This window comes from Catharus ustulatus, chromosome 1, assembly GCF_009819885.2.
Source record: "Catharus ustulatus isolate bCatUst1 chromosome 1, bCatUst1.pri.v2, whole genome shotgun sequence".
Taxonomy (NCBI): Eukaryota; Metazoa; Chordata; class Aves; order Passeriformes; family Turdidae; genus Catharus; species Catharus ustulatus.
Window position 1 is genome coordinate 105,480,530 of NC_046221.1, and position 22,463 is coordinate 105,502,992.

Here is a 22,463-nt window from a genome sequence, read left to right on the forward strand (position 1 = left end):
AAATAAAAGCTTTTCCTCATAGTGAAATTGCTTTAGAGGTATGTGTATTTCATTGTAGCTAGTCTAATTTCTTTCTTCTATCACTTTTTTTTTCCTAGTATAATCTTCTCTGTGCATCATTTGACTTACAAATCTCCTTTATGTTTGATTTTTTTTCATACCTTAATCTTACTTTAAACATTCTACCATCTCTAGCTGGTGTAAAAAGGCCAAAAAAATGAAGTTATATTTATACCACCTGGGAATCTCCCCAGGTATTGTTTTTTATTGTTGTACAATTGTGAATAGATTTTTATCTTTTCTCTTTTTATCATAAGTAGTTTCCTTTTCTGTTACATGGATTTAGCAATTTTTTTAATATTTTGTACCTTATTCTCAATATATTTCATATTCTTCAAATGGTACCATTTTAAAGTTCAATATTTTTGTTCTCCTAGCCTTATGAATATTCTCTTAACTCTCTAAAATTTGTTACTGTTGCTCTACAATCACATGAACCAAATCTTACCAACTTTTGTGTCATTAATCACATATATTTATTTTCTTGGGGATGCATCCAAATATATGTCTGGCCTGCTTGATCGCTCAGCAGATTTGAAAAGAAATAGCTCCATTTTACTTCCAGAAATAACTTTCCATGGTCATTTCACAATTTCTATTCCAGTCTGTGCCAAGCTAATTGAAGTCTTCATGATTAATGATGTGCCTCTTTAAGAGAAACTGTTATGGATACAAACTTTTCCTGACCTGTCTCTTTCCACACCGGTTTGCACGTTTTTATCTATTTCCTTATAGAATAGTTTGTACCTTCTCTATCATACATTTCCATCCAGACTGCTCCCATTCTGCTAAGCCATTCTGCATGCAGAATATAACTTCTCTGATCTTAAAGATATATTGTCCTTTACTGCATATACTTTCCTGTTACTATGGTGTTTTCATAACTTCTTAGATTTCTGAGCCAGCTCTCAGTTAACCTACAGTAATTAAGTTATTTTTGCCTAAATACATATGGTTTTAACTCTGCAATCTTCTGTCTTTATATAATCCCAAAGAATTCATGCAAAACAAAGATTTTCTTGGTTCACTTTTCTGAAGAAAATCTTATCACTTTCACTTCACTATTTTCAACAGTCTGCACTATATTACCTTCATTATGGGCTTCTAGAATAATTTGTTCTCCTTTCATTATAACTGTGAGGCATGAAGTTGTTAGCTCGAGGATGTGCATGTATAGGCTGGGATCATTTTAGCTTCAAGGGACTCAGCAGCTAGAAAATCTTACAGAGCGAGAGATTGACAGATGATTAGTGTGATCCTTGACTACAGAGGAGGCATTCAGTATCTGGGAGAGAATTCAAGGAGCACAGCCTATATAGAAAAGCAAAACATACTCTTGTGGGAAAGATGGATATTAAATCTTTTTATAGAATAATCATCCAGAATCAATAGTAGCTTTAGATAAACAGATTCATAGAATAGAATCATTGAATGGTTTGAGTTGGAAGGGACCTTGAAGATCAACCAGATCCATATCCACTAACATGGACCATTAGACCAGGTTGCCCTGAGTCCCATCTAACCTAGCTTTGTTTTCCCCTTCCAGCATGGGGAATAATAATCAGAAATCTTAAAACAAAGTGTATTTTAAGTAAAATGTTGGGAATTATTTGTTATTCTTATTTTGTTCTCTAGCTGATGATTGTATCCTACCCCCCCTCTCAAACCCCACACTATCCTCATTCCTTTAACCTTCTCTCTTAGCCTTAGCTCTTCTTTCAGACAAAAGAACTGAAAGGGAAAAAATAGTAGATTTTGCCTTTTGTTTTTATCTCATTTTTTCATCAGCCACATTTCTTTTTACAGTTCTTAGCAAAAGTCAGGAATAAAAGTGACATTTCTTACATCAAAAAATAAAATGCTGTGACATCATGCAGGCATTAGGGCATGAGAAGATGACAAAGAAGATAATAGGTAGAGAGAGAGGGACCAAGTTCACAACTCATGTGTAGCCTCCTGAGGCTGTTATTTTTAATTGACTGAGCTTTTGGAGTAATCAGTTGCTAATAAAATCTAACATTTCATCACTAAATCTTGCCTTTAATTTGCAATTAATCTGTGAGTACCTTTGCCCTTTCTTCAGTAACTGTAGAAAATAGTGGTGAAAATATCATTAAAGTCTGTAGATTTTTTTCCCACTCTGAATAACTTTTTACAGCTCCAAACTTCCTCTGGTTGTGCTATAAATAAATTTGCATACTCTTTCCTTGAAGGCTTCTAATCTCAGTCCTTAAGTAAATAAATAAATAAACCACTATCCTATTGCCCATGCCCTTTCAACAGAACACACTGTCTATTAAGATGAGCTATTCCTATATTGCTGAATGGCCGTATTCACCAGTCCATGAATTTGTAATTTAGCATGTTTACTGCAGTCCTGGGATGTGTACTGCTTAAAATGTTCACTGGGGACTTGGTCATTTAGCTGTGTCATATTATTATACAGTGTAATGAAACATAACCACATAATGCATGTAAATAACAAAGTGTCAGCTCCCTGCCAAAATATAAAGGGAATATAAAATGTGCCTTCTATCACAATCCCAGATAAAACAGCATAGCAATCTTCTAGAGAAATGAAAAAGTTGACTTGGTGAAATTATTACTCTTCCTTTTCAGTTAAATAAAAGCAAAAGGAGTAGGTTCTTCATTTTGTAATACTTCCCAATCTTTGTTCCCTACTATGTTTCTAATTCATGATTTTTATTTTTTATATGGTCCTGGCATAACACTTTCAGCTGTAAAGTAGACACTCCTATACAAATCCATCTTCTTCCTGGTTTCTTCCCTGCAGCTGTCCTCTTTCTGTCTCTCTTTGCTGCAATCTTGACAACAAATACTTGGTATTTTCTTTTTTCTTATCTTGCCCTCAGGTATTCAAATGAGCTAGGCTAAAGAAGAAAATCTGCCCCAGATATATGCATGCACATAGTAGCAATTCAGTTCCAGATGAAGTTTTGGTTCTCAAAATTCTGAGTTTAAGAAATCTTTCACATTCATTCATCCCCACCTGTTTAGTTGTATTTCTCTCTTTTGTAGATTGCCTCATATGGCACATGTAAGCTCTCTCCAGTGCTCTAAATGAACAAATATAAAACTGTTGTAAAGCACCATTTCATACACACACAAAAAAATTACAATAATTAAGAGGAAAGGTAAAGGTCTATCACATAATCACTTGGACAAACATACTTAAAAGCCAATACAGAAAACCAAAGCACATGGCAAATATGCTGAAGGAAAGACGAACAGAACACAAACTTGAAGTGATATTAGACACATTAGAAATGTGTCTAAAGTGATATTAGACACATTAGAAACAGCAGAAAGCACAGTTTTTGAGATAGGGCAGAAAGAAACACTCTCTAACAAGCAGTTCCAGAAGAAAATCTAACAAGTATGCAGAATGCTAATTAAAAAACTTGAAATGAGAAGAGAGAGAAAAAATGAGCTAATTTCCTATTAGCAAGATTTTTTGGGGAAGAAATGAAAAGGAATAGCACTGTCCCTTTGACTGAAAATGATACCTTTTAAAAATCCATTTTGATCTTTAGTTTCTTACTTGATGTCTCAAGCGCAAGAGAATGAATGCCATATGATATGTTCTAATATTGGCTCAAATTAAAAAAAAAAACAACTAAACACTTTCTTGCACTTTTTTTTATTCCTTTTGTGGTTGCCAAGAAAATCTGCATGTCTCTGCTTAAACTGAGCATCATTTTTTACGTTGTATATTCAAATATATCAGAGTGGTCATAAACTGCACATGCTATTTTCCACATTTGGGGCATCCTCTTTCCACACCACCGCAGTCTGGAAGCCTAAAATGGGGTTGAGAGAAACATAGAGCTTTGACTTCCCCTAAAGGTTTAGATTGTGCAGGTGTTGAAAAGAAAATAAGTCTGAAGTCTAAAACCCAGCCATAAAAACCAGCACTGACTTACTGGTTTTAGAAATGACATGCCATGTAAAATCCTTGCTGTCCAGGCAGATGCTAACTATTTGAATTACAATTTCTGTTCTTTGCTCTTCTCAGTCACACATCTGTTCACAAAAGAAACTAAAACAAAAAATAATCAAACCCAGATTTCATACATGGAAAAACTGCAACTAATACAGGTCTAATTTTACACAGGTGTAAAATATTCATAATGTTTTCCTCATAGCATAGTTCCAGTAAAAGAGGGTAAAAAAATAAAAGACCAAAAAACACCCATCTCTGTGTAAAATTAAGCAGATAAATTCAATAATCTTTCCACAGAAAATTGTTGATCCAAAGAGGTTAAATTCATTGACAATAATCTGCTCAGCTCTCATCAGAGTGACAGCACATCTTTTATGAATTGAATGAATTGTCTAATATGATGAAGTACCTCAAAAACATTCTAAACAACTGAATAATCTCTAGTCTAAATGCTTTTGTATCTGCCCATTTTCTTTCCTGCGTTGATCTACCTGTAGTCAAACAAACTGAATCTGTCCAGTAATATAATCTACTCAATAATCTGTCCAATGAATTAAATCTTTCTACTCGTAGATTATTTGGAGAAATGGGAGAATGCACTTTTTAAAATATAAAATATAGCCAGACATGTACATTCATACATATTCATATATATTTTACTTTTTTTTCCCAAAACATACTTCCAATCCCTAAAAGCAACCTGATGTAAGTTAGGTGTGTAGCCCAACATTGTTATTTAGGCTGATAGCAAACAGTACGTGTCCCAGCACAGTATTCCAGAGCATAGAAAATATCATTTAATAGCAATCTGACATTGCAACAATTACCCAATCCCTGTTCAGTCTGGTGAAATCACATAAGTCAAATGGAGATAAGAACTCAGAATTAAATATGGCCTAACTTGTATTTTCATAGATTTTCATACATTTATCATCTACCTTTGAGGACTTAGCTGGTCAAACTTTTCACTGGAAGGAATTTGAAAGCTGACTTTTGCCTTTAAAGTGTTTGTGAGAATTGTAATATCACACTGAAACGTTGCCTTAGAAGCTTTCAGGCAGGAGCAGCTCAGCATATGGATTGCTCTCAGGTTGAGCTGTCTGTTGTGGTCATGAACTCCAGTTATTGCAGCATGCAGCATTTTGCTACCTGAGAAAAGTATGTCCCTTCCCCCTACTCTCTCTGTCAGTAGCTGAGTGTGAAGAAGGGAGAGATTTCAGTTCTGTCTCTGGGAAGAGGTTGAACTGCTGGGAGAGAAGTAGCCAGAAGGATTCTGGGAATGGCACTCTCACTTTTCCCAAACTGGATGAACAAATTCAGCACTGCTCATCCTTGACAGCACCGGCGTTTTACACGAATCTCATCCTTGTAGCAGCAAGCACGAGTTCCTCTCACTGCTGTCTGTCCTAAGTACTCTGCTCGGGCTGAAAGACAAACAATTTCATGCACTTACTTCGGCAACTGGCTGCTGCAGTTCAGTGGAGTGAAGAAATAAAGGCCACAAACACAACACTATGATGCTAGGCCAACCAGCAGATGCTCGGAGTGTCCTTGGCAAGTTTTAAAAGTCACCAGGAGATCGTAAAGGAGATATCCCCCAAGGATTCGAGGTGGAGCAGTTTCTGCTGAGGACTCAGCTATGATATGGAATCACCTTTATTTTCAGATGATTAACACAGTATTAACTAACAGATTCTGGTCATTTTGGAGCTGTGAAGATGTGAGAGTGTGTATCTCCAGAAATAAACAGGTTTTCTTTCAGAGAGGGTCTAAATGAGGGAACAGTAATTGGGTAACAGGAGTGACAGGCTGGAGCCTAAAAGCCAACAATCTCCTGGCAGGATAAAAGGGGTGGAATTGTGGCAGTGGAACTGGAGAGACCCTTGGGAGACCCTCTGGAACACCTAAGGAAAGGCAGAGCTAGTCCAGGCAGGAACAAGGCATGCGCACTGTGTCTGCAGGCAGGTGGGCATCCCACTGTGCCCAGGCTAGAAAAGTGACCATTTTCAATAAAAAATATGCTACCATCTTCCTTACCAAATTATTTCATTTAATTTCATTTGCTGTATCCTTCTGTGAAGTCTATCACAGGCTTGGAAAACAGTAGTCTCAGTAATACTTGTCATTGTTCTTCAAAAAGCAGAAAGGAGAAAAAAAAAAAAGGCACTTAGTCCATGCAGCATTTTTGAGTGGTTTGATTTTTTCTTTTCCCCATTACACTTGGTTACTCACAGTTGATTTAATCTATTATGGGGCAAAGGCAATTTCAGTTGCTTCACAATTACAGTTTCAAATTACTTCCTTTTATATACCCAATATTCACTTTCTTCCCCTCAAGAACATTTCTTCCATCAGAGGAGTTCCCAAATCCTATTAAAGCAAAATTCTTTTCCATATAAGTTGAAAAATAAAGCCAAGCAATTTCAAAATATTCTGTAATTGAAATTAAAATTCTGTTTAATAAGAAAAGTTTTGATCGATATTTCCATTTACTCTTAGTGCACCTAAAAAGGGTCATGGACTTTTCTGAATTGATTCACATACAGGTAGATAAATATTGGCATTAAAAATATTTACATTACATATACAGTTTTCTGTATTTGTGGGTCCGGAGAAGAACAGATTTATTTGCACCACAACAAATAAAATGCCCTTGCATGGAACACATATCTCAATGATTGGAGTGTTCAAAGTTGGGTCAAATGAAGCTTCAAAACCATGCTGTTAAAAATATGTCTTAAAATACAGTACTGACAAACATAATCTAAAGCAAAGTCTGATAACCTGCCACTTTGCTTCAAACTTTCCTCCTAATGGGTTTTGAAATATAGTCAATAATATTGATTTGGAGGTAATTTTCATAGGTGTAAGGGCCAGTTAAATAAAACTTGGAGGGGAAAAAAATGTTTGTGATTTTCCAGTTTGTTTTGCTATGAACCTGTTAATATTTTCTAGCTTAAATCTAATAAAAAATTCCTAACACAGACCATTATTTGCTGGTTGAAAGAAATAGGCCAGAAAAACATACTAGTTAATAATAAATTTTCTGCTCTTCCATAGTGCACAACCTGTATTAAAACTCCTCTCTCTCTGATATCTGCAATAAAGTTCTGAATAAGCATTTTCAGTCCTCAAAGAAAATATAGACTGAATTAGGTTCAAGACAAATAATGAGTAAAAGCATGGTTTTGCTTTATCTGAGCCAGGTCTAGCTGTTCTGATGCCTGCACTCTATTTTTCACTTGGGGATAGATTGTCACAGCCCTTTTTATTCACTCCTGCTGGGGATAACTGCCTGTATGCAATCTGAAAGAAGAAAATGCACTGCAGAAAGGAAGAGTTTCCCAGATGCACTGGAAATTCCACCCTCAGGCTCAGGGCTAAAATGTCAGTTACTGATCTGTTGCCTCTGAAACATTTTTTCCTGTAATTATCCCACCTATTTCTGATTTTAAAAATCCAGGTCACAATGCATACAATGCATTAAAAAATGTTGCAACTGCAGATCTAGGACAAATGTGAAAAGCAGCTCCTCTCTGCTGAACTAGAAAACTGAATAACAGGGTGAGCTCTGTTTTCATTTCTTCTTGATCCACCTCTGGGTTGTTTGGCTAGGGATGGAAGGATACTTAAAATGTATCAGCATGGAGGACAAGGAGGCAGGAAATACAGGTGAGATACAGCTGCCTCCTGCACTGGTGATGGGACACTTCCACAGTTCACATTCCTTGAAGGGCAAATTATAAATTAGTAACTCCTATTTCAGTGATCCAGTAAAACTATTTGATATATCCTTCTTCCACTGTGTCTCTAAGCAAACATACAGTGGCTGATAAAAGCAAAATTCTCTGCTTCTCTCTAGTTTCTAATCATTCAGGAAGAGACCTCAGAGTGACAGAAACTTTGTTTTGCAGGTGATTTCCTTTTCTGTAGCTCCAGGAAAAAAAAAAAAAAAACCAGAAAAAAAACCAAAACACCACTTATAATTCCAATCACTTATATTCTATTCTTGTAAAGAAACCATGATAAGGGAAGCAGAGTTATCAAAAGACTATGTGTAGAGGAAGTCCTCCACTTGCAATGGTGCCTACATCTGCTGGTTTTTGTAAACAAAAATAAAAAGAGTTGCTTTGGAAACCCAGTTATGAAAACACTTCTGTTCTCTAATTTTTGCATGTCTGGGATTTGTTTTGTTTTTAATTCAGTAGATCCTGACTACATATCTTCACCTGTAGTTCTAATCAGTGGTTACAAATATTGCAATTAGCAGCTGTGGAAGTGATTATGTTGTCACAAACAGAGGATTAGAACTTCATATGAGAAAAAATCATCAAGAACAGATGAATGCCTGAGAAAAAAATTAAGATTTGGGTCTCATGCTAAGATTCTTAATAAAAAAAATAGAAAATGAACAGTAATAAAAAAAACCAGAAAAGTCTTACTGCTTGCCTTTAATGCAATTTCCCCCCAAAGGTTATTAAAATCCATTGATTGTGAAATGTCTGTTCTCAGGCAAAGATTTAAACTGATTAAAATGCACAGTGTATTGGGGATTAAACCTTTATCCCATGACAAAGTTCCTCTCAATGGAAACATAAATGACTGGATTCTGAAATTCTAAGAAAAGGATTTACTTTGAAAATGAAAACTTTAATTTTATCTACACCAATGCAAGAAATAAGGGACCAATCCTGCTCTCACTTACAGTTCTTGGCCAGAAACAATGTAAAAACTACTCTTCCCTAGAAGCAGTGATTTCCACACTTTTCTAGGTTCAAGCCCTGCTTTTGTAGGGCTGACAGACCTACATATTGCTGCAAATGGCTTTATCCTGTCATGTTCTCAGGAAGCAACTACTGCCTATCTCTGGTATTATGAGCACTACCTGCACTGTCAATTCTGAAGAAAAAAAAAATTTCCTGTCAAAGATAAATTTGAGTGACTCCTGAAAAGAACTGCAATATTATTTACAGTTAGAAAACATTCTGGTTATATGAAATGCATTTTCTGAAAGTATTCATTTTCAAGACGACCTGTTCTTTCATTTTGGGTCAATGCAACTCCATTAACACACTAGCAAAATTACAAGAAATTCAGTTGGTTTTGTTGTTTAATGCATGCCAGAGAGGCAAAGGTGATTGTTATCCTTGGCAGATACTTAACAGCAAAATAGCTGGTTCAATACAGCATTCTGCATTCTGAGATGTGAATATAACATTGTTTGAGGCACACCTTGATAATAGCCCTCATTATTTCCTTTAAGGTTACCCGTTTGTGGTTAATTTTGGACCTCAGTGTACACATATTGGTCTCAGATCAGATAAGGCATTTTTATCAGATCACAGACAATAGGTGCTTCTAGTCTCTTGATCTATTAAATTTTTGTCAAATGCTGTATGAAAGACCTCTGCTTCTTTGGAAAGCATGTTCACCCAATGCTGATAATCCTTAGAGTACAAAGCTTACAATATATTTGAAATAAATTCAGATATTGTCTTGAAAGAGGCCAAAGTCTTCCAAGATATTGGAGCACAGTGGCATTTTATATTTCCTAACAAATAGGCAACAGTTTTCACTATGATGTATTAGTGCAAACCAGTACACACTCCGGAGAGATTCTCAACTACATTTTGTTATTATTTTATTCAGTTTCAGCTCTCTTCTAACAGATCTTTCAGATTATTTTGACTCAGTGTCTGTTGCCTCATATCTTGGAGACTTTGGGTGGGTATGCTTTTAATATAAGAGCATAGTAATTTCTCCTGATACTATTCAAATTTTGTTTTGTAGTATGTTATTTGAATGTGTGTCTAATTTTCACATGCATTTAATAGAAATAGACACATACAATAAACAGAAAGATTAATTTGTTAATCATACCTGTGTTTTTCTCCTGCCTGATTGGATGAGTCCAGCAGCACTGACTGTCTTTTTTTACTGCCTGCCAACATTCAGCTTAGAATGAATGAATGCCTCATTGTAACCTTTTTATCTTTTGTGGAAACATTGCCTATTCTGCTATGTGAACTCACCTCATTCCACTAGATCTTTGAGTACACTGCACTCAGTTGTCATTGCTTAAATATTCCTTTTGCCATATCTTAGCACTTCCTCCCACTGTTCCAGATTGCAAAGCTGGTTTTTCATCCTCAGTTCCACACTCAAGGTTTGTATCGGTAAAAAAAAAAAAAGCACCACACCTTCTCATCCATTTAATGTTCCCATAGAACACAAGAAACTTCAAATATTCCTAGCAGTTTTACAGTCAATCTATTGTACGTGAGTTAAGTGGAAGCTATTAAACACATCAAGAGCTTCAGAGCTACCTATTGTTAGAAAGAAGACCAGCTTTCTGAAACTGTGCCTTTTCCTGACATCCCTTGCTAGCAAAGGCAGAGTGAAGTGCTGTTTAAAGCTCTTCTATTCCCAGGGAGTTTCAACTCTCATGCAGCTTTTAACTGCCTGTTTTTCCACTGCAGGTCCTTTCTTTGTTGCTCCTTTTCCTCTGTTACCATGCAATATCTATTGATCATTCAATGCTTCAGTGCTGTTTGGCACCATAGGTGCTTCTTACTGCCTGTGTTCAAAGCAGCTTGGTAAGCCTGGACAGCCCAGGCAGAGCCTAAGTTGTGGTTTCTTTCCAACTGCATGTCAAAACTATAAGAGTCATCTTTGGTCTGACCAGGTCCCCTAAGCCCTGTGTCCATCTCTCAGAGAGAACAAAAGAAAATTTTTGACAAGAGTGTAAGAACAGAGTTACCATATACTTTCCCTTGAAGTATCCCTTTTGCCTCCAAACTTTTTAGCAGCTCAGGTATGTCCTGGTCATACAGATATTTAGGAATCTCACAAGGATTTATTTTTCATGTCTTTCACCAGCATTTCCTAGGATCTTTGCAAGCTTAAATATTTGCAGCAAAATCTGGAGAGGACTACCGCAACTAAACTATTGCAGACTGTTCAATTCACCTATATCCTTGCTATTTTTGGCCCCTTCTCCTGGTCTCCAGTAAAGAAAGATGCAGAAAACAATCATTTGCAATCCCTAACTACCCAAATCTGCTTCTAGCATGCCTACTCATTCCTTTTTTCAAACAGAAGGCTTCTCCTTTTTAATTACTTGTTTCTCACATGGATGTTGATCTTTGATAATCCTTGTTGCCTTTCCTCAGACTGTCTTCAACTACATGCTCTCTGAGATGGAGAGGACCAGAACTGCGCAACTACCACTGTATGACCAGTGGCTGTTCCACTGGGTCATTCCTTGAATTTCTGTTTCCACTTGGGCTTGACAATGCTCCCAAGACATCCAATTCTGACCGTCAGAACTGGCCAGCTCATACAGGCACAGTCCCAAACAACACAATATTAAGCACTCAGTATCGGCTTAAGATTAGTAGCACAATTCTGCTGCCTAAAACTGGTGTGAGAAATCTCAGGGAGAAGATAATTACAGCAAAGAGATTTTAAATTTGGGGTCTTAAGAGCATTGTCCTACACCTTGTAAGTGAAGTTTTCTGCTTTTTGTGGGCTTTTACATGCAGAGTTGTTAAGCAGAGAAGCCTTCAAGCCTGGATAGAAAAAGGAAAAACACTAACAACATCCAAAGAGGAAACACCACAACTTCCATCAGTAATATGTACTTGTTCTGAGTTCAGGTCGGGATAGGACTCCCCATACTGTACTAATGTGCTGAGATCACTCAAAAATACAGTGCCTTTGCAGTGGCAGTTCCAGTCTTCTGCCTTTGCCTCTCCATTTTATTTTGTGTTTTCACTTGTTTTCTTCTTGTACCTCAGGTATTTTTTTTCTGCTTCTTTAAAAATTATTAATGCTTCTCTAATGCTTAATAACTTTTGGGTTTGTGGGGACCATTTTCTGATAAGTGAGACAAATAGGCCTGGACTCCATGATGGGCTCAATAATCTCTCTACTCTTATAATAATAATATATTTGTATGCTATATTGATCTCCATTAAGAAAGCATTGCAAAAAGCAAAGCCTCCTGTTTGAAAGAGAAATTGCTATCAGCCATTTAAAGATAAATAGTCATATTTCTTGTAATGTTCAGCAGCAACACTAATCTATAACTAGAGCTACAACATGACATAGGAAGCCATCTGAAGCTATTGTCAACCAGAGATTTGGGGAATAGAAAATTACTGTAATTACTGGCCATTTTGTTTTAAAATATCAATTTCATTTAACAAGTTGGCATGGCTTCCTTCTATTGATGACTATATGATATTAAAATTAAGTTAATTTTCCTAATTTTCATTTTGTATTTTTCTAAAAAAGAATTAAACAAACTGAACAACTCAATCACTTCACTATCAACAGATAATTCCAAAATTAATCTGCTGATTTTGGCTGGAGTGGAACTAATTTTCTTCAGAGTAGCTAGTGTGGGGTTATGTTTTGGATTTGTGCTGAATATAGGGTTGCTAATATAGAGATGGTTTTTTTTATTGCTGAGCAGGGGTTACACAGAACCAAGGCCTTTTTTGTTTTTTAAAACTACCACTCTGATGAGGAAGTTGGGGCTGTGTGGGAGGTCTGGAGGAGACAGCCTCCTCACCTGGAGGACAGGTGACCCAAACTGACCAAAGGGATATTCCAGACCCTATGACATCATGGTCAGTACCAAAAGCAGGGAAAGAATGAGAAATTTGAGGATGTTTTGTGTGAAAGGGTTCATCTTTCCAAGTCACCATTACCTGTGATGGGGCCCTGCTCTCCAGGGGATGGTTGAACACCTGTCTGCCCATGGGAAGCAGTGAATTAATTCCTTGTTTTGCTTTGCTTGTGTGCTCAGCTTTTGCTTTCCCTATTAAACTGTCTCTATCTCAAGCCATGGCTTTGCAGCTTTTACCCTCCCAGTTCTATCTCCAATCCCCCTGGTGGAGTAGTAGACAAGTGGCTGTGTGGGACTTGGCTGCTGGCTGGGGTTTAGCCGCAAAAATTTGTATCGTGTTTGTAGGGTCATAACCCTTCACACATGCATCAGGGAGATGTGCTTTTGTAAATCTCTTTAATTTCTTATAGGCTCTGTTGAGGTATCTTTCTCATCTGCAGGTTGTGCCGGGATTCCCTTTGACAAAGATTTTTAATTGCGATATATCCATTGAAATGATATGTGCTTTCTCTTACCTCTTTTCTGCCCTGGCCTTATCTTGCCATATCCAAAACAGCCCACAGAAGTGCATTCTATAGCACCTTTCTCAGAGATTCCAAAATATTTTGTAAATACTAAATCATAAGCTAATTCCAGACACTTGAAGAAACTGAAGAAAATTTATGAGCAATTCTGTCTTCCAAACTCCATACAGAAAACCAATATGATGTAGCAGAAGCTACATGAGAAGAGTTTCAAACAGGGACTAAAGAATTCTGCCTCTGAATACAGCTGCAGGAAGAATGTAAATCAACAGTACACTAAAACTTGTATTTTCCCTGATGTAGGGTCCTTATGAGACCTCGGGTGATGAAGCAACTTGACTTGAAAGCTTTATTCCAGAAGTCAGTGCTTGTTATAGATAGGTCAGGTGACAGGCTCAGTGTTGAACAAAGACAGTGGTAACTGCTCAGCAGCCAGCACAGTCACTAGCAGTATTTTGGGTTTCCTTGGAGTTTGCCAGTCAAGCACTCAGCCTGCTTACCAGAGCATGTACAATCTAGAGAGATCAGAGCATGAGATGGTATTGCTGCAGGCTATGAAAAGCAGGCTGTATTTTTGTCATGTCTTTGAAAGGTTTCTCAAAATGCAGGTTTGTCATAAACACTGTCCTGCAGCTTGTGGCTATCAAATACAAAATCCAGCTGGGATTGCAGTTTTCTATCATCAAACTATTGATTTCTTTTTCATATTTAAAAAAAAAACCCAAAACATAGAGGTTCAACATATGGCCCTCCTATCATTGTTATTTCTGTATAATTTTTGAAATTCCTCATAACTCTGGATTTGAATTTAAGGAGAAAAAAATGTATATAGAAGGGTACTAACAACCCACTGACAGGGCCACTGTCACACATTTAAGTACTTCAGGTTGTGGACTTTTCCTAGTGAAAAAGTCCACACAGCATCTTTCTTTCCTACCATTAATTAATGTCATTAATGCCCACCTTCCCTGGTGCAATAGCAGTAGCAGGCTGTGAGAACAAGACACACTTTCCTGCCTTTCCTTGTTTTTTTAGAGATATGTCATGTTTGAAAAAACAAATTGACAGATAAAGAGCTTAATGGGTCAAACTTCCTTAAGCCCACTACAAGGAAATAAATTTTTTTTTGCCTTTAAAAAATGAAAAAAGAGCAACTGTGCTCCTTTGATACCATTCTGCCTTCTCTCTGATCACTGTCCCATGGGAGATGGAGAAGCTAAATACTGCAGGAACCTGTCTCTGCAGTTCACTCCTCTCTGGGCATTTTCAAACTTACTCCACAGTATCTTTTTATCTTAAAAAAACTTCAAGAAATATTGTATTGATTTTGATTCAAAAATCATTGGAATAAGGGGACCAAAAGCCTGTTTTCTCTATCTATAAGAAGCTTTTTTGTACAATCTTAATTCATTTTGAAGAAATAGCAGACAGCTATGAAAATGGTTGTGTTATAAAAAGCAGAATAGCTGCTGGATTACAGCCTGAGAATTTTATGGTTTATTAAGACAGTATTTGATACAACTCTCATTTACATGCAGATCTTCTTACCTTTCCTACATGCAACTGAGAATTAGGTTTGATACAGTTTCTGTGCTGCCATATGATGCTGAAATCATCGCACCCTCACTGCCACTGTCTCTTAATGACAAGGAACAGTTTCAATGACACAATAAGCATGTAAAAATTGAGGTGGCTGCCCAAAATATTGAATTTCTTTAATGTTCCAAATGGTCAAGCAATTTTGAAAAAAATTATTTGCTCCTGAAGTTCCTTACATTTCTTGACTAAGCCTAACTGGAATGTGGTGTGAAGTCCTCATTGGTTTATTGTATACATGCCCACTTCTTTATATAAAGGAGTTCTGAGATGCTTAAATAAAATTAAATACAGATTATTTAAATATAGAGAAGAGAGTAATTATATATTGCAGAGGTAAAGATGGAAAAGTAGTGCTGCTTTATCCTGAAGAAAGCGCTCAGCATGACAGAAATAAGCATTTACCATTTTGATAAAATATTAAGGACATTATAAGGAAAGCCTATTATTCACCTGATTTTAAAAAGTGACATCCTTAATTCATGGCACAGAACATACACAAATAAAAAGGCCATCTGTGGTTGTCTGTATCACACCTTAATTTTGAGTTGTGAGGTTCAGGATTTTAATTATTTATTTTTCTTTTTTAATTAAGCAGATGAGTCTTGGCTTCAACACTTTGATTACTGCATTCACACATAGATAGCCCATACTTGGATAATCATGTATATTTTATACATAGTCTAACTGCATGTTTCTCTTCCTCCCAAGATGAACAGATGAACAGCAGTCCCTGTGTTTCTCCAAGTAAGCATGAGGGGAGGTAGGGCTGTTTGTTGAAGTTTAAATCTCTACTTGCATTCCCAGACTGCTACATCTCCAGCATTTGGGGATTTTTCAGCTTTACTAGCAGTAATTTGTAGCAGCTCAGTGTATAAACTCTTTCTTTCCTCGATCTTTTTTAAAGTGTCCTTTCACTTCTTTTCCTCTATTCTTCTTGCCCATGGTAGTATGAAAGTATTTGAAGATGATGAAGTGAAATGTTTGATCTTTTTTGCAATGTTTCTGCCTGGACCCAGTGCATTATCTTGTGTGTCACTAGATAACACCTGGGGGGAAAAAAAGGCTCTGAAAATATAAAAATAATCATATATGAAAAAGTTTTCATTTTGCCCCATTGCTTCTGAATAAATTTAAACAGCTGCTGACAGCTCAAGAAAACTTTGAAAAATGTTCTTTTTAGAAACCATTGTAATATATCACATTTTCTATATATTTCACTTCTCTTATTCTCTCTTTCTCAAGACATTTGCATGAGAATGAAATCCTTCTTTCCAGCATTTTGCTGACTCTGACTATCATTGTACAGATTTGGTTCAGGCTGCTTGGACAGGACTTCTGGCAATGCTTGTGTCTTTTTCAATAGTAGCAAAGTTTCTGGATAGTCAAAGAGGTCAGGGAGGAGGAAGTTCATGTCTTGTTCCTGCAGTCAGTGAAGTGCAGAGTTCCCAGAATGAGAATAACACTTAGGAACTAGACCTGGCTATCTGGACTCCTTGCAGCTTGATGAAGGCAAGCTGCTCTTAAGTCCCTGTGGGGCTCACTTCTGTAAAGCGCAGCCCCTAAGCCCCCAGGCTAATGCAGCATAGCACTTACTCTCCCAGCTAATTCCTGGTATGCTGATTAGCTCTTAGATCTGGGCCAAACACACTCTGTCTTATGCAAGACTGAGCACTGCCTGTAAATAAAATAAAACCAAGTGAATTTCCCACTGACAAGTGTTGAAATATCTGACATGCATGGAAAGTTCTACCTGAACTTCATCTCTTTGTGCCTCTGTATACTTACTGGTTGATAACCAAAAGGCCTGAGAAACCTTAAGAAAGGCTGCTCCCTTGTGGTTTTTCTAGCTAGGCAAGCATGAGAACTTCTCATAAAATCTGATATTATGCACATTCTTATTTCCAATTGTTATTCCCAGAAAAAACACTGATGATAAATGCATTAGGAAAGACAGTAGTATCCACATGCTCCCAGATGTACAAATATTTTAGCAGTTCTCCAAGGATTAAAAACCTTGAACAAATGGCTAAGTGAGTTATCTAAGCTTCACAGCATCTGCTCAAGCAAAATGGAACCTCTGAACCTTCTCACATTTTCTGTGTCCAGGGACAAACTTCCCTGTGATTCAGGGGAAGATCCTGTATCCTGAATCCACAGTCCAGGCCAAAGGAAGAGTAAATTCACACAGTTTCCATGTTGCTGGCAAAGCCCTCTCCCAAGGCATACCAGAGTTCTCAGGAACAAGCTGGAGTCTCAAACTTTATTTGGCTGGGCAGTGAGTCAGGCTGGACAGTACAGCAAAAAATTAGGGCAAAAGAATCCATGTAAGGATAGAGATTTGGGCAGAGAGGCACCTGATCAAGTTCAACAAAGGGAAGTTTCAGGGTCCTGGGGAGAAATAACCCAACACACCATTGCAGCCTGGGGCTGGTCTGCTGAGAAGCAGCTCTGCAGAGAAGGACCTGGAGGTCCCAGTGGACAACAAGCTGTCCCTGAGCCAGCAGTCACCCAAGAAGGCCAGTGGGATCCTGGGCTGCATAGAGAAGAGTACTGCTAGCATGTCACAGGAGGTGATCTGGCCCCTTCACTCAGCCCTGGTGAAGTCAAATCTGGAGTGCTGTGTCCAGTTCTGGGCTCCTCGGTACAATAAACACATGCAGTAAGCGCAGTCGAGGGCTACAAAGATGATCAGGATGTTGGGTCAACTCTCCTATGAAGAGAAACTGAGGGAGCTGGGGCTGTTAAGCCTGAAGAGATAGCTCATCAATACATAAGTAGGATATTATCAGTGCATACAAACCTCTTGAGAAAGGTGTCAAAAGGATGGGGATGGGCTCTTTTCAGTTCAGACCAGCAACAGGATAAATGGCAACGGGCACAAACTGAATCACATGAAGGGTGAACACTTTGAGGGTGACAGAGGATGGGAACAGGCAACACTGTTGAGGTTTGTAGAGTCTCCTGCTCTGGATATATTCATAACGCACCTAGATGTGAACCTGTGCACCCTGGTGAACCTGCTTTAGAAAGCGGGTGGACTAGATTATATCCAGAGGTCCCTCCCAAGCCCAAGCATTCTGTGATTCTGTACAACACTTCCAGAGGTGGAGAACTGAAGCCCCCACTCTGAAAACAAGGAACAACAAAATGACGAAAGAAATTGAATGCTCTGAAATTACTGCCATTTTTGATAAATGTCCTAGGCCCACACAAATTAATTTAGCAAAATATGCTTTCCATGTGCATTAGCAAGTCAATGGCATTTATCCATGCAGATCTACAAACTAAGTTGTGTAGACGGTGTGAATGTGTTAAAACTAATAAGCATACCTGAATTAAATAAACAGTTGGAAACTGCAGGCTCGGGGATTTTGCAATACCATATGGAGTCTTTCAGATGTAAATTACCAGCTGAAATTCAGCCTGGGTCAGTAAAAATCCAAATTGTTGCATTCTAATAATTGTTCAGTGGTCCATATGAAATTAGTTGATTGACACATCTACAAATTACAAACACAATTGCTGCTAATAGAGCCTCTCAGAGAGACTGGAAATTTCATGGAGAATGAACTGGCAATTCATCCTCAAGGTGAACTCTTCAAGTCAGGAAGAGGCACCTGGGGGAGCTGTGTAGTGCTACTTTTCATGCTCAGACTGTTCTGATTAATTATTATCATTTATTATTTGTACAGCCCTCTATTGCTGTATCACCTTTAAATTGAAATCTTAGATCATCCACTTTACCAGAAATGACAAACATACAGTTCCAGCATCAAATCATTTGCACCTAAAAGTCCATCTATAAACTACTCTGAAAATGTAGCCAGATCCTGTAGCACAAAGTAAGGTGGGATGACTAAAAGATAAAGGAAATGAGTTTAAAAGCTGTCTAAACTTTACAACAAGGTCATATCAAGGAATTAATTTCCTACTGTGTCAGTCTTCTACTTTTCCAGAGCTCTAGTATGCATGTCAGAAAAGTGTAAGATACACTTTCTATCACCTCTGCGACTTTCAGAAGTTACTTTCCAGTATGGCAAAACTATTTTGGGAAAGAAATTTCAGATTTCTAATCTCAAATTGGTCTGGTGGGAAGGTATCTAGAGGGTAAGTCCTGTGAGGAACAACTGAGGGATCTGGGGTTGATTAGCCTGGGGAAGAGGAGGCTCAGGAGTGACCTTTTCACTCTCTACAACTGCCCGAAATGAGTTTTAGCAAGGTAGGACCTCTTGTCCTAGGTAACAAGTAAAAGGAAAAAGGACAGGGCCTCCAGCCATGCCAGGAAAGGTTCAGACTGGACATTAGGATAAATTCCTTCATAGAAGGGGTTGTCAAGAAAGCACTGGAAGGGCCTGCCCAGGGAAATGGTGAAGTTACCATTCCTGGAGGTGTTTAAAGGAAGAAAGATTGGATGTGGCACAGTGCTCTGGTTTAGTTGACGTGGTGATTGATCAAAGATTGACTCTATGATCTTGGAGGTCTTTTCCAACTTAATTGATTCTGTGATTCTGAGAAAAGGAGGGAGAGTTTCATTGAATATGATCATATATGTGCAGGTTTAGAAATCTTTTGCATATCAATACACTGAAAAACTTCTGCTTAAATTGGATTGCATCAAGAATTTCATTGACATAGAAGATGTGATGGGTTTTCATAGAGATTAAAACATTGCATCAATTATTTCTCTTTCTTTTTTCTCAATTTGGAGGGTTTTTTCACATTTAAAACAAGATTCAAACACTGCTAAGAAATTACTTTTTTTCCATATCTCTGTTTTACATATTCTTGTGGGGACAAAAAAAAGCATCCTGATTTGACATCATGCTTAGTTTGTCATATCCCTTATAAATCTGATAAAATATTCACAAAGATAGTTTCATCCAGTGGGTGATACAGGGCCAGGGTCAGCCGCCATGGGACAGATGTTCCCCCCCTCACTGCACAACAGAGTGTGCTTATTGCTTCATCCCACCTCTCTAGCTCCCTTAGCTCTTTTGTCAGATCCACCCCAGGAAGCATAGTCATTACTGGTACAAAACAAAGCAAGGAAATGGAAAGAGAGGCTGGTCTATAATTTTTCCTCAGAACTATCACCTCGGTGAGATGCTGTTGAAACACAAATTAACTGCAGTCTTGACAGTGCACTGAGCATTTCTGCAACATTATATCTCTTGGCATCTTAAGAATACCTTGCACATCTGACAGAGACGAAAACACTTAGATGAGTGGAAGATGAATGCCCACACTGGGGCTGGCAGCATGTGAAGGCCTCTCTTCCCGAGAACTGATGGCATTAACTGAAAGGGAGTCAGGACTCAAGCTTTGCCTCTCAGTGGAAAGACATTGCTTAAGCAACAGTGAAATATTGCTGGTCAAAGGAAGCGTGATGCCTGTCAAAGCACTCATGTCTTATACTGCTTCACATTGAAGCATAAAGCCCAGCCCATCTCCTCTCTGTCTATACCAGGCAGGGTTATCAAATCACTTAATAGCTTGCAGCTCCTTCAAATGCATGTGGCTTCTTTTTGAACACTGCCTTACTTACTAACATTGTGATTTGCACTAAATAGTCCTTCTTGTAGGTTCCTGACCAGTCAGATTTCAATTTTCCATAAAGCTTGGAAAAGAGATACTCTGTAGCATGGCTTTAGCAGGTTAATAAGACTTCACTTCTGCTGTCCTGTGTTTTTTCTTTTCCGGTAATTTAACTACAGTAAATTCACGAATACAAGCCGCACTGAGTATAAGCCACATCTCTGGGTGTTGGCAAATATTTCAGTTTTTGTCCATAAATAAGCCGCACCTGAATATAAGCCGCTCTGTCGTTCGCAGCGAGGACCTGCGTGCAACAAAGTTGCCAAATACTAACAGAACCGTGGCATGGTGGGGGTTTACTGGCTCAACTAAGGCTGTGCAGGCTCGGCCCACTAGGGGCTACTGACGGGGCCAGGTGGCCCAGCCCGGCGCTGCCACTCGGGGCTGGCCACCGCCTCTGGGTTCGCTCGCCCCGGCCCCGCTCGCAGCGCGGCGCTGGCCGGGCGTGGAGAGAGCGGCCCGCTCCCGCCGCGGCGGCGGAGGGTGGGGGCAGAGCACCCCCCTCCTCCCCGGGCCGCAGAAATGGCGGCGCGCCCCCCCCCCGTCCTCCCCTGGGCTGCGGCAGAGGAGGGAAGAAGAAAGCTCTCCTGCCTCTCTCCCCACCCCCCGTGCTGCCTGCAGGGAGCCAGGGCAACACAGTAACACTGTAACAATCGTGGAATGCCGGCTTTTACTGGCAGGTGCTTCGCTCGGCGCCCTGGCTGGCACGTCTGGGGTTGTAAATGTCAGAAAATTATTCACAGATTAGCCGCCCCCAACTATTAGCCGCACTTCTGGGTTTCCGCCAAAATTTTTGTCAAATTGCTGCGGCTTGTATTCGTGAAATTACTGTAACCTTCTATGTAGAATTATATAAATCAGAATTTCATTTGTCAAGGCCCACTGTTTGCCAATATATTATATTTATCTAGAATTCAATCACAGTTTAGCTTCAAAAATTTTAAAACCCACACCATATACTAAAATGATCCTATTGTTTATGTTTCTGTAACAGAATTGCTAGGAAAAAAATGATCATTAGTGACAAAAAGATCTGTTACTCTGGATGTATGCTAATCATCCTGAATTTCTGCTGAAAGTAGCATAAACCAAAAGGTAAATACTGGCTTTAAGACCAAAAAATTACATCTTACATTTATAAAAAACAAAACCAGAAAATATTCAATATTTTGGCTAATATATGGTAGACTGGGGACAGACACCAAGGCAGGAGCATCTATAAAATTAGAATGGGTTTTATTCTTAGCATTTCCATAAAACAATACGTAGAGGAAACAGAAATATTTTTCTCCTTTTAAAAATGGTCACAGACAATCCATTTTTCTATAGGTACAATCTGTCTTATGCCATATGAATGTTTTTTATCACATTACTCCAAATATTTATTGCACATCAGGTATCTATCTAAAAGTAGAAATTTGGCTGGGATAGGTATGTCCCCATACAGAAAGGTGCATAAGCTTACATTGTCAAGGACCTCTTTACCTTGCTTAAAGTTAGATATATATCTATGATGGTCAGCCACATCTTGACTTGAGCCCAAGTATTGATTTTCTGAATAGTAATTTTAAAAGGTTTGCACTCTAAATCAGAGATTTTTCCCAAGAAATAATTTTTTTGGGAAAATAGTCAACAAAGGAATACTGAGAGCTAACTCACTACATCCACTTCAAGATTCCTCTAAAGCCTTAAAAAAATACTTCTGAATACAAGTTTTGTGGAAAAGGGTCTGTTATATTCTGCATGGCTTCCTGTGCTCTGGCTTTGAATGCACTGAATTGAACTTAAAGAGCAGGTATGAAAGGCATTTTTCTCTAGCGGTATGGAAAAACATTTTTGCCCTCAATAAAGCAATGTCAATAATAAAAGTCTTCACAACTAAATAAATAAATAAATAATTGAAACCCCTCACTTATTTCTCCGTCTCATTTGCTTTTCTTTTAGATGCCTTCTACCAAAAGCAGTTCTTATTAGGCTTCCCTCTGACATGAGAAAAATATAACATAATAATATAACATAAATATAACATAAAACTGGAAATTTCAGGTTTGATTTCATTATACTCTTATAACTTAGGGCTCCTTAT